This window comes from Miscanthus floridulus, chromosome 8, assembly GCF_019320115.1.
Source record: "Miscanthus floridulus cultivar M001 chromosome 8, ASM1932011v1, whole genome shotgun sequence".
NCBI lineage: Eukaryota > Viridiplantae > Streptophyta > Magnoliopsida > Poales > Poaceae > Miscanthus > Miscanthus floridulus.
The window spans coordinates 61,255,507-61,271,911 of NC_089587.1; the positions used below are offsets into that span (position 1 = coordinate 61,255,507).

Sequence of the window (16,405 nt, forward strand, 5' to 3'; positions counted from 1 at the left end):
TGGAGTAGTAGAGTTGAAGGAATGAGGGTTCCTCACAATCTGATACATATCAAATGATGAACAAGTGGTTGTTTCTTTAGTACACCTGTTTACATAAATCCTTGATTTTTTTGGTAGTATTCTATAGCAGCCAGCCAGTCATTCTTTGTACCCAAACACCCCACAGTCCTATGTATAACAGATTTACTGGAGTCATACCACTTGCAATCTTTTATGAATCCACTGAAATAGCATTAGATGATAGAAGTCATTTAGTACAAGAGAAATAACGTTTTAGATGATAGAAGTCATTTAGTACAAGAGAGTATGTTTGTAACAGAGATGATGTGCCTTTATTATTGTTTTTTGCAGGGATTTTAGCATGCTTATTTTTGTAGTAGATTAACCAGTTTTGCAAGCCTTTTTTCTTCTGAACCAAGCCAGAAAGGTGGTTTGCGCTGTATATAGTCTGTTGACCTGATTTATGAAGTTACTAAGCTTCTAGCAGGAAGGTAGCACGATCTTGTGGATTATGAAACAGTTATATTTATTTTAACAAGAGATTAAACATTCTGTATAAATAGAGAAGGTAGGATGTTAAGATATGAAAATAGTTAATTAGTTGCTTCTGCATGGATTTACAATATTCAAGCAAGTTCAGATGCCTCATCACAATTCACAAATTGGCTATTTTTATTCCAAAATTGTTTTTTCCCACACCTGCTGTACCTAAACTTAACACTAAATTTATGGCCGATGGCTTCAATGCAGAATTCATGGGTGTAGGCCACGAAGATGCAAATACACGGGTAAGGTAAATACCATTTCCTTACCTCTTCCAATTTCTAATCTCTATGTGACTCTAGAGAGAAAAAAATACTCATGCTTTATGGTCGGTGTGAAAATAGAAGCTTTAGAATATTTCTCATGCAGTGTGAAGACCTGAAATAGTTTATTGCATTGGCTTCTATGTTTTTGCTACGAAATGTCATCTACCACATCAAGCATTTCATGTTTACAGTTCTGAATAGTTTTACCATGTTAAATATAAAAAGAGCTCCAATCGTTCAGTTCTTGTGCATGACATATCTACATTAAACTCCTAATATTGTTTCCATGCAAATATTAAATATCTTTTTTACATGCATCTTAACCAGGTGATTTGCCGGCGCGCGCGATGGCACGCGTGATGGACAGTATATACCTGTCTTGAAGCGATGATAGAGGAAGGAATGATCACCCAGACCGCGATGGCGACCATATCCTCCTCGCTAGCGTCGTCTCTGCTGCCATTGTTGTGCTTGCTACTGGCAGCTGCCGCCAACCCGCAGCAAGAGCAGCCAAACTCCAGCGTTGCCGCCCATCACGCTGGCAGGCTGCCCCGACAAGTGCGGCCACGTCAGCATCCCCTACCCTTTGGGCACCAAGGACGGCTGCTTCCGTCCAGGCTTCTTCGTCGTCTGCAACGACACCTTCGATCCGCCCAGCCCCTTCATCAACTCCAGCCTCGTGCTCGGCACCGACCACACGAGGACGCAGATCATCGTCGAGGACCTGTACTACCTGACCTCCAAGGACGACGAGACGACACCCAACCGGTCCGCGCGGCCGATCGAGCTCGTCAGCGTGTCTCTCGCGGACGGGAAAGCGCGGCTGCTGGGCGCCTTCAGCTACGAGTGCAGGCTGAACAAGACGCACCACTCGGTGCGGCGGCAGAGTATCAACTTCGGCCGCAACGACTCGCCGTTCCTCCTGTCGAACGCCGACAACGTGCTCATGGGCATCGGCAGCAACGTCGTCGCCGAGCAGACCACCGGCCCGCCCTGCCAGTCCTACCTCAACCCGCTCCCGCCCCGCCAGTCCTACCTCAACGGGTCCTGCGCCGGGCAGGGCTGCTGCCACGTCAACCTGCCCCTCGTCCGCTCCGGCAACGAGGTGACCATCAAGAAGGGCACCATGTACGAGGACGACGGCGGCTTCGGCGGCGGCAGCGGCGGTCCCGTCTCCTGCTCCTACGCCATGATCGTGGAGAAAACGTGGTACAACTTCTCGTCGGTGGACCTCGACAACGACGCGTTCCTGCGGAGGAACGCCGCTGGGGTCGTACCCGTCGTGGCAGACTTCACCATCGACTTAGGTGGATGTCCCGAGGCCGACGAGCCGACGCCCAAGGACTTCGCCTGCATAAGCGACAACAGCGAGTGCGTGGACCGGCCGGCCACCGAGTCGACGGCGCACTACTGCAGTTGCTCGGTTGGGTACGTACCAAGGGAATCCATACATCCATGGAGGATGCCAAGGTACGTCCGCTGTGACTCGTATGGGGGCGGTTGCCAGAGCTCGGATGCAAACGGATCGGATTTGCATGGAATTGGATCCGGATGTCAATATTTTACAACTTTTTCGAGAATACAAAAATAATATCTCGCATTCACATTACTATTTGGATATTTTACTCACTTTAACTCAAAGTGTATATATTATTAAATTCAACATATTCGGGTTTCTATTTGGATAGTTACGTTACTCAATTGAACTCAAAGTGTATATTATCAAATTCGACATAGATGAATCGAATTTTACTACTAAGTTCGTAGATAACCAAAGTGAAATAAAATCAAAGTACACTTCTAATAATCTTTAATATCAAAGTAAACTAAACTATAATGGATAATATTTAATAAAATAATAGATTAAGTGAAGAAATTTAAATAAGAATAGTAGGCGACAAGTAGTCAGTTTGTTTTATCATTTTTTTAAGCACAAAATTATTAGACAAGTAGAGAATGTAGTATGTAGGAATAGCTCATAAAAAATAATAAAGTTATCAATAAATATTTTGTAATTAAATATATCAATTAATCAATCATTATTATATAATATTTATCATAATTATAAATTATATAAAATAATTTACACCATCAAAAAATAAATTAAAGTATTCAAATAATTTGTACAAGAAATATATTAGGTTTAAACTAAACTAGAAAAATATTAAAATTAATTTAATATTTACGTATCATTAATAGTATTAAATTAATATTAAAAGTTACTTATAGATGTACTACTAAATAGTTTCAATGCATCATTAATAATATAAAATTATATAATTAGTCACTAATAATGGAGAGAAAACTTTTAAATAGATTCATTATACCTTGTTCTTTGTGGATACGAATAAATGTCGAATATTCCATATTTTTGTGAAATATGGGTATGGAATCAGATAGAGAAAAATACTAAAAAACGAATTCGGATACATCCATTTAGTATCCACTGTAACATATACGGATATCTATATTATAAGTTTTAACGGGTTTAGATTCCGATAATTTCGCATTTCCACTTTCATTTCCACCCCTACTCCTCCTCGGAGCAGATTTTCCTTGAGAATCACTTCTCATCCCAACAACTAAGAAACTAGGAGCTAAACGAATTTCTCATCATTACCACTAGCTCCACCACCAGAATCAAGTAGAATCATTCCACTGGAGAATCAAAGAGCAAGGAGAGAATCTAGGAGTGGAGCTCTGCAAATAGACCGATGGACACAGGAAGCCAAGTCACTTTGTTCGGGAACATTAAAAAAAGTTCAATTGGTCTATGGACACATTGGTTTTGTGAAAATTTTGGTAGAAGACAAGGAAAGAATTGGGTGAGGATGGTCCTCACTAGGACGCCATGATTTAGGATGCGTGGAGGTTGGTAGCATCTGGAAGCACAATACGCAGCGAAGTACGACAGGAAGTTGTGGTCCGTGGAGCCCGCATGGAACCAACAAGGGTAGGTCTGCATGGCGTGCTGGTGAGGACGGTCCCCATCTATTTTTTTTTTCCCAAAGACACTATTCTTATTAAAATTTCAATTTTCGAATCAAGGACAATGAAATGTCATTTTTACAACTTATCCTTTCTTCTTCATTCCTCATGTTCTTTTTAGATTCAGGAAAAACGTTGCGGCCTCAGCTTATCAAAGTTTGAAAGCCTATAGCCAAAGTGGTACAACACTGCATTACTTAGACTGACCAACCAAAATAAAAAACAAAAGAGAAGATATATGGTGTGTTTGGTTTCATGGCCTATTTCTAGCCTGGTTAAAATCTTGGCCCGGACAGTTTTAGCCCATCCCCAACAAGTCAATTGCTAGTTATTTGATTATCTGCATTATCTAAGTCTGATTAACAAATGGTGTGTTTGATTGTCTGGTTTACGTTGCATAGAATCACCTCTTGTTAGAGCTGGTAACTTTACCCCTTTGAGACATTTTCACAAACATGTGGTGCGTTTTGCTACTCGACGCCATAGCTCGGGGCCCGGCCTTCTCGGACCCCGCACCCACGCCCCAGACGGCCTTCCTGCTGCTCAGTTCTCTTTCATGGCAGACGAGCACGGCGAGCATCTGGGCGAGCACCTCCTCCACCGCGGCGGCATCTGGGCGTGCGGCTCCAGGATCGTGGCCTGATGATGCGTCGTGGTGTCATGGCGCCTGAAGCTCTCGAAGGTCACACCGACGGTGACGGTGGTCAACATCCAGAGGACCATGGAGCAGGCGCCGCCGACCTCATCGCCAAGTGGGAGATGACTATCCTCTAGCAGGTCCTCCCGGACCTCACCATCCGGGTCGTCCTGCAGGCCTGCAGCACAGGCACGCCTTCTTCCATACACTCTTCCTCGGTGGGTGCTCCGACCTCCTGAACACGATGCGCGGCCTCTTCCCGGAGCTCGGCACGACGGCGGCCGACTGCAAAGAGATGAGCTGGCTGCGCGCTATGGCGTTCATCTACTTCGGCAACACCAACACGCCGGTGGAGGCGCTCCTGATCCGAACCAACAACATGGGCAACTACTACTTCAAGAGCAAGTCGGACTACGTGCGCCACGTCGTCGGCAAGGCCAGGTGGGATAGCCTGTACCAGCAGTGGCTCTCGGAGAACGGCAACGGGCAGATGATCCTGGAGCCGCACGGCGCGGCGGTCCGTGAGCATCTGGGCGAGCATCGCGGCGGCAGCGTTGGGTGGCGAGGTGTCGGTGCCGCGGAACTTCCAGCGCAGGCGCATCTCCGGTGGCCAAGCCAACGAGGAGCACGAAGGAGCAGAGGTGAGAGGTGAGGAGCAGCGCTGAGCAGTGAGAGAATCGCGCACGCGAGCTCAGCCGGAGCCTTGCTCCAAAAGAGCAACCGATCTCTGTTGGGTGGCTTCCTGGAGCTGGCTTTGGCCTCTAAACAGACAACCAAACAGCTTGAAGGTGGCTCGTCCTTGGTTGGGGGTTAGCCATCTAACTAAACAGGCCTACAGTTTCATCAAAACAAGATACCTCTCTCATCACCCATCTAGTGCTTGATAAGGTTTCTTTAACTCAAGCCATACCCCTTGAAGATCTCCATTGTAATGACCAAAGTCTTCAGGGTTCTCTCCTCTTCCTCTTTAGACATTTGTGAACTCCTTATCCAATGTGTCCCTTTAAAGATGATCTCCACAAAAGAGTTAGGTACATGTTGTTTGAAGATAACCTCATTCCTACTTAACCAAAGAGCCCAACACAAGGCGGCTGCTCCAATTAGAATCATGTTTCTAAACTTCATAGAGAAGCTCCTAGCCCATGAACCAAACTGTAGAGAATAGGAATAGGAGCCAACAGGGATTCTATTGCCTCATCGGTGAAATATATATGTGTTATAACATGCCGCGCTAGGGGCGCGGACTCGTGGTCGTGGGCGCGCCCCTATGACCAGCTAACTAACTCACACAAAGCTGTGGGTTACAACACCACCCCCGTAGTCTGAGGGTCGTCACGACGAGGTAGGCACGACGCACAGACTATTGCGGAAAACTTCAAACGTCGAGGTGGGCAACTCTTTCGTCATGATGTCGGCATATTGCTCTCCGGTGGGCACGTGCAGGACGCGCAGATCGCCCAGCTGAACTCGTTCGTGAACAAAGTGGATGTCCAGCTCTATGTGCATGGTACGCTTGTGATGCACCGGGTTGGCCGACATATAGACGGCGGAGACGTTGTCGCAGTAGGCCATAGTAGCCTTGTTGACGTCACAGCGGAGCTCACCGAGGAGTTGTCGCAGCCATATGCACTTAGCAGCAGCGTTGGCGACGGCACGGTACTCGGCCTCCGCGCTGGAACGGGAGACGGCCGGCTGTTGCTTGGATGACCAAGAAACCAGCACGTCGCCTAGAAATACGCAAAAGCCTGATGTCGAACGCTGAGTGTCTGGGCAACCAGCCCAGTCCGCCTCAGAGTATGTCGTGATGTCGAGACACGGCAAGGCACGGAGACAGAGCCCCAGGTTTGTGGTGCCGCGCACATACCAGAGTAGGCGCTTGAGCAGGGCGAGATGGGGCACCCTTGGATCATGCATATGCAAGCACAGCTGCTGAACGGCGAAGGCAAGATCTAGTCTTGTGATGGTCAGGTACGGTAAGGCCCCGTCCAAGCTTCGGTAAGTGGCAGCATCATCAATTTTGTCACCATCGGTAGACAACTTCCCCTCTGCGTCAATCGGAGTCATGGACGGCCTGCAGCTGCTCATACCGGCACGCTCGAGGATGTCTTCGGCATAACGTTGCTGGGACAAGTAGAAGCCGTGAGCATCTCGCTTGACGGCGATGCCGAGGAAGAAACTTGGCTCGCCAAGATCCTTAATGGCGAACTCGACACGCAGGCGCTGAACAATGTGCTGAAGAAGACCCGGACTGGAGCCGGTGAGCACCATGTCATCCACACACAAGAGGAGGTAGGCGATATCATTGCCTCGGCGAAAGACGAACAACAATGAATCAAAACGAGTAGGGGTGAAGCCGATGGTGATCATGAACTTGGCAAAACGATCAAACCAAGCCCGGGGAGCCTGTCGAAGTCCATAAAGAGACTTATCTAGGAGACACACAGCACCGGGATGAGCAAGGTCGGTAAAACTAGTAGGCTGCTGGCATAGAACTTGCTCCTGCAGTCGGCCATGAAGAAAGGCATTAGATACATCTAGCTGCCAAGTTGGCCACTGCCGGGAGACGGTGATAGTGAGCACTGTCCGAATCGTCGCCGGCTTGACGACGGGCATGAAGGTTTCGCCGAAGTCAACACCAGCGCGCTGTGTAAATCCCCGGACCACCCAATGGGACTTGTAACGATCAAGAGACCCATCAGGACGGAGTTTATGTGTGAAGACCCATTTTCCCGAGATGATGTGGGCTCCGGGCGGGCAATCAACAAGACGCCATGTCCGATTGGATTGTAGGGCGTGGAATTTCGCTTCCATGGCAGCGTGCCAGTTTGGATAGCGAAGAGCAGCACGAGCCGAGGAAGGGATGGGCGAGATCGCAGCACCGCTGGAGGATGGAGGCGAGGGATTGGCGCTGAGGGCGTAGCGCGGATTTGGCTTATGGATGCCGGCCTTAGCCCGCGTCAGCATTGGATGAGCAGGCACGGGCTGTGCTGGTGGTGAGGAGTGGCCGGCGCCGTGGTCACCATGGGCGATGTCGTAGACCCAGGGGCAGTTGCAGCCGGAGATGCCGATGCATGGGGAAGTGGAGACGCAGAAGGGTGCACTGGAGATGGATGATGCATCGGAGCATGCTGGACTACCGGAACAGGCTATGGAAGCACGACAAGCTCTGTTGTTGGACCAGCTACAGTCGTGAAGGAGAAGAAACGGCTGTTTCGCTGGAGCGAAAGGGAAATTGGGTTTCATCAAACACCACATGTCTGGAGGTGATTACCCAGTGAGATTGAAGATCAAAGCAGCGGTACCCACGATGATCACTAGGATAGCCAAGGAGGACACACGCTGTTGACCAAGCACTGAGTTTATGTGGTGCAACAGAAGCTTGGTTCGGGTAACAGAGGCATCCAAATACCCAGAGATGATCATAGCATGGTGGTGCACCGAGCAGTAGCTAGTGAGGAGTTAGTGAACCACTCGCTTGACAAGGGCGCCGATTGACAAGATGTGTGGTGGTGGAGAGGGCCTCAACCCAAAAAGATGGAGGCATGCCGGCATGGAGCAGTAAGTTGCGGACGCAATCATTTAGAGTATGCAGAATGCGCTCAGCTTTGCCATTCTGAGGGAAAGTATAGGGACACGAGAGACGAAAGGCAATGCCATGAGCAGCAAGATGCGGACACAAAGCATTGTTATCGAATTCTTTGCCATTGTCTGACTGAAACACAATAAGGGGAAGTTGAAATTGAGTGCAGACATGGGCATGAAAGGACAGTAAGCAAGCAAACACATCTGATTTGTTACACAGTGGGAACGTCCACACATAGTGAGTGAAATCATCAATAAGAACAAGGTAGTACTGGAAACCAGAACAACTAGTCCAGACATCGGCATGAACAAGCTAAAATGGAACATAACTAACTGTGTCTAAGGAAGTAAAAGGTAAACGAACATGTTTCCCTAACTGACAAGCAAAACATAGATGGGTAGATGACTTAGAACAATTGAAATCAAGATGACGCAATGTCTGTTGAAGTGAACGACGCCCGGGATGCCCCAACCGGAGATGCCACAGCTCAAGAGAAGGTGAGGAGGACGCAGTGGCAACTAGAGCTGCCGGCGACGATGACGCCAAGGGGTACAAATCGCCAGTGCTGTTACATCGGAGGAGCACCGTCCGTGTGGGGATAGCCTTGATGGAAAAACCAAGCGGGTCAAATTCAACAGTAACGTTGTTGTCGCAAGTTAAAGATCAAACAAAAATAAGGTTTTTGACTAAAAGGGGGAAATCAGAATGTTCTTAAGATGAAGAGATGAACGAGGTGTAGGAATTGTGGTAGATGCTCGATGGGTAACAGGAAGAAGAGCATCGTTGCCAATAGCGATGGGAGCAGAATTGGGAAGGGGTTCAGAGGAGATGAAGTTACCAGTGTTGGCGGCCATGTGGGAAGGGGTTCAGAGGAGATGAAGTTACCAGTGTTGGCGGCCATCTAGGAACCATTCGGATGCTTGTGGGCCGGACGGTGGGATGCCGGAGTTCACTAGTGCGGCCAGCAGGGCCTGGTGGTTCCAGACGTCAGTGGGAGATGGTGGAACACCAGCAGGAGGCACAGGTGGTTTTGGAACTGTGCCACCAGGAGCTTGAGGGAGAGAGCTAGTGAAGTACGCATGCTGGGTAGGTGTTCCTAGACGAGAGTCGAGGACGCCGGCGCCTGGAACGCGGAATGGCATTGGCCACGCCTACACCATGCTAGTTCACGGATTGAGGCCAGACATCCAACCAGTCTGCTGAGGGCGAGGCACGTTGGAGGAAGGTCCGCCGGTGCCTGATCCACGGCCACGACCGCCCTTCTTCTTGAAATTGCGGTTGGAGTCCGGGCGGTTACGGGCACCATAGCCAGCTAGAGGAGGCCATGGAGCCGAGGTGGTGGAGCTGGTGCTAGAACCATCATCGCCGGCAAGGGCACCAAGGGAACCGCCATCGCCACGGGAACCGCTAGTGGTCAGGAGAGCTTGATGTTGGGCGGCCTTGGCATGCTCGCGGTCATACTGCTCCTCCAGCAGTAGATACGAACGCGCGGAGTGGAAGGTATGTGGCGGGTTCTTGGAGGTGATGACATGAACGTACGGCATGGCAAAACTTGGAGTTAAGACCCCAGAGCATGTTGAGAACCTGCGAGGTTTCGCGCACCGGCTGGCTGACGTTGCACAGAGCATCGGCAAGCTTCTTGAGGCGGCCGGTGTACGTCGTCACATCCATGTCACCTTGAACCAGACTACGGAACTCCGCCTCCAAGTAGACGACGCGGTGGCGCTCATTGTCGCGAAACTGATCATGGATGGCATCCAGATGGTGAATGCCGTAGCTTTAGGGGCGCGGGCGATGGCACGAACATCTTTTGGAGATGGAGTTATAGAGCCAAGAAAGAATGCACTGATCACGCATGGTCCAATCTGGATCACGGCGATCGGAGGGGGTAGGTGGGGTAGTGAGGTGATTGCTGAGGCCAAATTTGCCCACAAAGGCATCAAAGAAGCATCGCCACTCCGTGTAGTTGGATTCAGCAATGTCAAGCTCGACAGGGACATGGGTTTTGATGTTGACGGTTTGGAGGACGACCGCCGGTGGCGTGGTCACGGCAGGCACGGTGTAGGAGTCACCATCAACGGAGGCGGAAGAGGTGGAGGAGGACTCAACGTCGGAAACGTCGGCGTTGAAGAGCGGGTTGGCGTTGACGTCCATGGCAACGGATCGCGGCGAGCACGTGGGAAGAGGAAGCAGCGGAAGAGAAAGGCAGCCGCGGTGATCGCGGTGAGCGCGGCGGTTGCGGAGTGGAAGAGGAAGGCAGCCGTGGTGATCGCGGTGAGCTCGGCAGTTGCACCGCGATGGATTGGATCAGGAGGAAACCCGTGCGGCTGATACCATGTAGAGAATAGGAATAGGAGCCAACAGGGATTCTATTGCCTCATCGGTGAAATATTTATGTTTTACAACATGACGCACCAAGGGCGCGGACTCGTGGTCGTGGGCGCCCCCCTATGACCAGCTAACTAACTCACACAAAACTGTGGGTTACAACACAAACATATGATCAAATAGGAGGGTGACCCAAACATTCCTCCTATTCTTCTATCTAGTTTTCCTGCTGCCCTATGATGCCATGCCTCAGAGCACGCTCCGTAGGCCGCAGCCATGCTGTGCGTAGGACCCGCCATTGCGCCGCACGAGACTGTCACACGTGAGTTTCCCACCGCTATCGTGCGAGAGGCGCCTCCACACCAAAGCGCCTTCCCTTGCCGCAGCCCAACATGCCCACTCCTCCATGAGGTCGAGCAAGGCGAACCCGGTGGCGGATGTAGGAAATAGAGACCGGTTAGATGTCAAATTGAAAGCGATCGGGAAGCTTGCGTCGGAGTTGGCATATTCTAGTTACTAAAACGCATCTTTGGACGGCATAAGTGGTGAGAAGTTCTCCTTGGGCGGAAGGCAAGGTGTTTGTACATGATGCCGGTGGTTCGAAGTTGGTTGTGGGAGATCATGGCAGGACCACACATCTCGTGTGCACCCACGCTCGCCGGGAGAAGGGCGGAGGTCCGCCGGCACACTAGGTTTGCCAGCTGCCATGCTCTGTCTGTTCCCTAAATCTGCAGTAGTGACAACACAGGGCAACAAAAGTCATTATTTGTAAACATTCTTTCTCCTCTTTTGCCAAAAATAAATATTTTAATGGCCGCGATGTCTTCTAACAAATTTTTTTATAAATCAGAGAGTCCATCAAGTCATTGAACCTTTTTTTTAATGTTCCCCGGCAAAGTGACTTTACTTTTAGTAACCCCTACCAATTTTGCCTACTTGTATATACCACACGCTTGTCTACTTGTAGGTACTGTACATTTTTTTTTTACTGAAGAAGTAATATTTGTTTTTTTTTATCTTGGGTAGACATTGATGAGTGCGCTCGGCCAGACATGTATCCCTGCCACGGGAAATGCAAGAACACGCCAGGAGATTACGAATGTAGCTGTCCAGCCGGAACGAGAGGAAATGCAAAAGAGGCGCCGTGTACCGACTTGTTCTCTCTGCCTGCCAAGATATCCGTAGGTAAGATACGTACTAGGTGATATTTAACTTTAGTTAAGTCACATAACTAGAGGAAAGGCAAAGTTATTCGAGAAATTCATTTTCCATTCGTAGGGACCCAAATAGGACCTGAAAAGTACTCATCAGCTAAAAGAAAATTTCTAACAAGGATGCATAAGATTTATTTACTCCTAAAGTACTTACTGTTAAGTTGGACAAGGGGCAACTTAGGTGTTGTGGTAGAGTTGTGAGTTGTGAATCATGATGACTCTAGTAATTTGGTGTCCACCACAAATTATTATTTGCAGGGGTGGGGCCAAAAATTGCAAGGGCCCAGGCTGACAGTGTTGTTCAGCTGCTTGACACATCTTTAGTTTTTCATAGGCTTTTTGTTGAGTTCAGTCAATCCATTATCAAAATAATTTTCCTTTCATATTTGGCTTTATTACTCTACATTTAAATGATTTCATTGGTTTATTTTCAATGTTTTAATGTTTTCTGAACTATTAAGAATTTATGGGACAATAAGTTTGTTTCTACTTCACGTAGGAATGGTTGGCGGCCTTTTTATAATAGCACTACTGGTGTTCACTATCCTAATACACAATGAGAAAAGGAAGATGACAGAATTTTTCAAAAGAAATGGAGGTCCAACATTAGAGAAGGCAAAAATTATTAAGATTTATAAGAAGGGTGAGCTGAAACCAATCTTGGAACCAAGTAATTTTATTGGAAGAGGTGCCTTTGGTGAAGTTTATAAGGGCTTTCTAGACAGTCAGTTAGTTGCAGTAAAGAAGCCAATTGATGGCAATGCGGATACGGCAAAAAATGATCAATTTGCCAATGAAGTCATTATCCAATCACAAGTGATCCACAAAAACATTGTGAAACTAATAGGTTGTTGCCTTGAAGTTGATAAGCCGATGCTTGTTTATGAGTTTCTCTCCAAAGGTAGTTTGGACGATATTCTTCATGGAAGCAGTTGTGCTCCAATAACTTTGGAATGTCGTTTAAATATTGCTGCGGAATCAGCAGAAGGTCTAGCTTATCTACATTCAAAAACGACAAACACAATTTTACATGGCGATGTGAAACCAGCTAATATACTTTTGAATGATACCTTCACACCAAAGATCTCTGACTTTGGTATCTCAAGGCTGATTACGACAGGTAAAGAGCACACGGATTGGGTCATTGGTGACAAGACTTATATGGATCCAGTATATCTGATAAAAGTGATGTCTATAGTTTTGGAGTTGTCCTCTTGGAGCTCATAAGCAGGAAGAAGGCCACTTATGTTGACAATAATAGTTTGGTAAGGAACTTTCGCAATGCGCACAAAAATCAAAAGGAAGCAACCGAGTTATTTGATAAGGAAATTGCAAAACCAGAAGTTTTGAAACTTCTTAATAGTCTCTATGAGATTGCAATGAATTGTCTAAATCTTGATGTGGACAAAAGGCCGAACATGATAGAAGTAGCAGAGAGTCTTCTGATGTTGAAGAGATCTTGGAACAATACATTGATAGGTCATGTGTCAATTGATTGATATATGTTATAGCGTGTGATCGTGTGTTGTGGAATATGGTAACAAGTAACTACTAGTTAGTGTGCCAGTTGATTAATATATATTATATTGTAATGTTGAGTTTGTGGAATAAGGTAAACAACTATTAGTGTGATTGTGTATGCATCTACTGTTTAACCAAACTTTGCTAAGCAATAGAGATCTCACCCTTGGTTGAGAATAAACATGCATGTGCATGTGTTATAATTTGTAACTCAGTTCAATACACTTACAAACTTAGTGCTACAATATATTCATCCTCCTCAAGTCCTCAACATTTTGTAGCTTTACAAATCATTTATGCTAAAAGACACTTTGTTTTGTTGTTGATAATAATAGGTTCTCCATATTTTGAATGACAAACCCAAAGATAATTTGACCCAAGCATGAAGAAACCATGGTTACAAACGGCATAGGATTGGAGAGTGCTATGCTATTAGAATGCGCTCTCTCTATAGAGGGAGCGTGGGCCTCCCTTATATAGCTTTCTAAGGGACCCAGTTATAGTGAGACATACACACATACACACAGGGAGAGAGAGAGAGAGAGAGACGGAGGATAAAGGAGAAAAGAAAGGGCTTTCATCCTTTGCTCGATTGTGCATCGTCCTTCATCCTTATCCTTCCAGTGCAGCGCATACCTGCCATTGTAGCCCTATAGGTACCAACGTTGTGGCATTAGTGGTGTATAGGGGCAACGATGGCCTGTGCCGGTCACTTTTGAGTTAGGGTGTTTACAGTGTTGTACTGGTACGAGGCTACTATTGTGTAATAGGCCTATAAATAAGATAGGAGGCTTCCCTAACCAGCTATCTCTTTTTATCTCTGTAGTTTTCATTTTTCTAGCCTAAGACTCTAGTTTGCCTAAGTATTTTTCCTATTGTTGAGATCGGCGGTGTAGAGAGTGATTCCTCTGCTGTGTTTAATCTTTTCTCTCTAAGAACTAGATCTAGTTGATCTTTAGAAATAAAGCAATCATTCATCAGAACATCTGTGTTTATGTTCTTGCTTTGAGTTGGATTTGAATTTTCTTCTACGATTCCCTCCCCTTCTCCGTTCTGATGGATTTTGTGTTCCAGCAGTTTGAGGGATATTTTGAGGTGTTGGATACGTGCTAGGACCTCTGATGAACTAATCTGCCAAGTAGTTTGGCTAGATTCATAATGAGCACGAGAATCCGCTCTTGGGAGGAAATTTGAGAAACCCTCTTTCGCTTTGTGGGTTTTTTATCTGATTTTGAGTGGCAACTTTTCGTGTCTTGACCTTAGGTAGATAGGTTCATGTCTTTGTTGTGCACCCCAATGCAAAATTGGTACAAATCTGACTTGATTTGGACCATTTTTTGGATTTGGGGGAGATCTCACGGGCTACTGGCTGCAGGAACCGGCTAGGCCGGTTCTGGACTCGGCTACGTCAACCAGTTGACTCCCCGTTCGGCTGGAGGAATTCTGGATGAATTTGGATGAAAAACAATGTTCCGGATGAAATGTTGTGAGAGAAAAAACACTGTTCCGGATAAAAAAAGAAGCGGATAAAGCCGGGTTTAAGGGCACGCGAACGGGAAGAAATCTCCGATATCCATTTCTTTCGTGCGCCAATAAATCCACGAATAAGTTCTACAGCATCTCCATACCATCTTGTACACAGGCTTGAGTATATATGTCAATATTAGTGCTTGTCGCATGGGTAATACTGCGTCTCATGAAAAATCTTCCACAAAAACTTAAAACAAAGTGTTATACTCACTGTATAAACATGTGTGGCTTTTGGTCTATTCCACGTAGACATATACTGTAGAATAAAATATTCACTTAAGTGTCTGTGGCAAGATTCACGATCAGCGATATATAGAAATAGTTAAATCGTAGGTATTATTATTGCAAGCCATAGTGACTCTGAGTTAGTTACCCATTTATGTCCTCTGCAATGTTTCCTTCCTGTCTGAATTTCCATTTGAAGACATCCACATTCCATCCAGGAATATGTATATTCACTGCGTCTATGTACTGCAAGGTAAATCCAAGAGTGTACCTAGCATACATCAGTGCTGATGTGTCTTTACACCAGTCTTCAATAGGTCTAGAATCAATTATGATAAGCATCTTCTCCTTCTGATCGAAAATATAAAGCATATACTTTCGAACGTGCAGCCATGGCAAAAGAAACGGCAAATATGGTAGTGTTTAGAATAGTATATAGGAAACAAGTAATAAAAGCAGGAGCAAGCGACTTATATATTTTTATTGTGCTAAGCTGTATTCCATATCCTCACATACACCAATCGCAGCAGCCATTTCTTTCTTAGTGTATTTTTTATGGTATTCTGGTATTTTTGTTAAAGCACACATTTTCTGGAAGAGAAGGATATCGAGAGTCAGGATTAGTATAACTTGGCCTACTTTATACAATTAGGAGAATAACAAATAAGACAATATAATATAGCACGATAAGAATTTTAAAAATGTGCTTACACAGAATCTCAGGTCCATGTGATGCTTCATAATACTATTGTATTTTTTCATTGTATTGTACTCTCGAGCTGCCTAAAAACGTACACCTAAGTTGAAACAGTTCTCAGAGATGTCTCGAGTGTTCATTAACAACTCTTGTAGGTCCTTGACACTTAGGGCAATCATGGAGGGATGAAAACCTTTAACCTAAGGCTTCCTGCAAAGCATTAGACACAGATGATGGTTTTCGTCATATAAGATAGCACACTATTATTAGTAAATAAAGTAATTAAAATAAGCATGTAGCTTACTTCAACGTTGCTTCATCCTGAATTGCCATGATGTAATCACACAGTAACTCAGTCATCTCTTCCTTGTTCATTGGCATGTCTTTCATGGCCTCAAATGCCCAAAACTCATCAGGGTCTTGATTGGCATGGACTTGTGGAGATTTATTCTGAGTTTGTATGTGTTGAGGGGTGCCCATTTGAACCACTAAGCATTCGGCCTCCTTAGAATGTTTTCTCTTTTTCGTGGACACTTGATCAGTCATCTTTGGATTCTCTATTATGGTACAGTCGCTTGGGCTTCCAATATTTTCATCCCTATCAAGATATGGAGCACCCTTTCGTTTGTTTAACTATGATGATAGCAAGATCGCCGCAAGCTTCAATCTAAATTCTTTCATATCATCCTGCATGATAGTATGAACCTAATTAATTATTAATTAAAAACCCATAGCTAGTGCACACTCATAACTTGTGGTAAGACGCATAGTTTAGATTCCAGTCAGTCCTATTCACTAAAAAGAGAATACATTAAAAGGAGCTCAATTAAGGTGTCCATGTTTATTGGGTTCATGCATCTTCTCTTTAACAAT

The 16,405-nt window shown here is 46.1% G+C and overlaps 1 pseudogene; it reads left to right on the forward strand.

Moving 5' to 3' along the window:
• The first annotated feature begins 1,211 nt into the window (after window positions 1-1,211).
• LOC136469185 (wall-associated receptor kinase 2-like) lies at window positions 1,212-13,058 on the forward strand (annotated as a pseudogene).
• The last annotated feature ends 3,347 nt before the right edge of the window (window positions 13,059-16,405 follow it).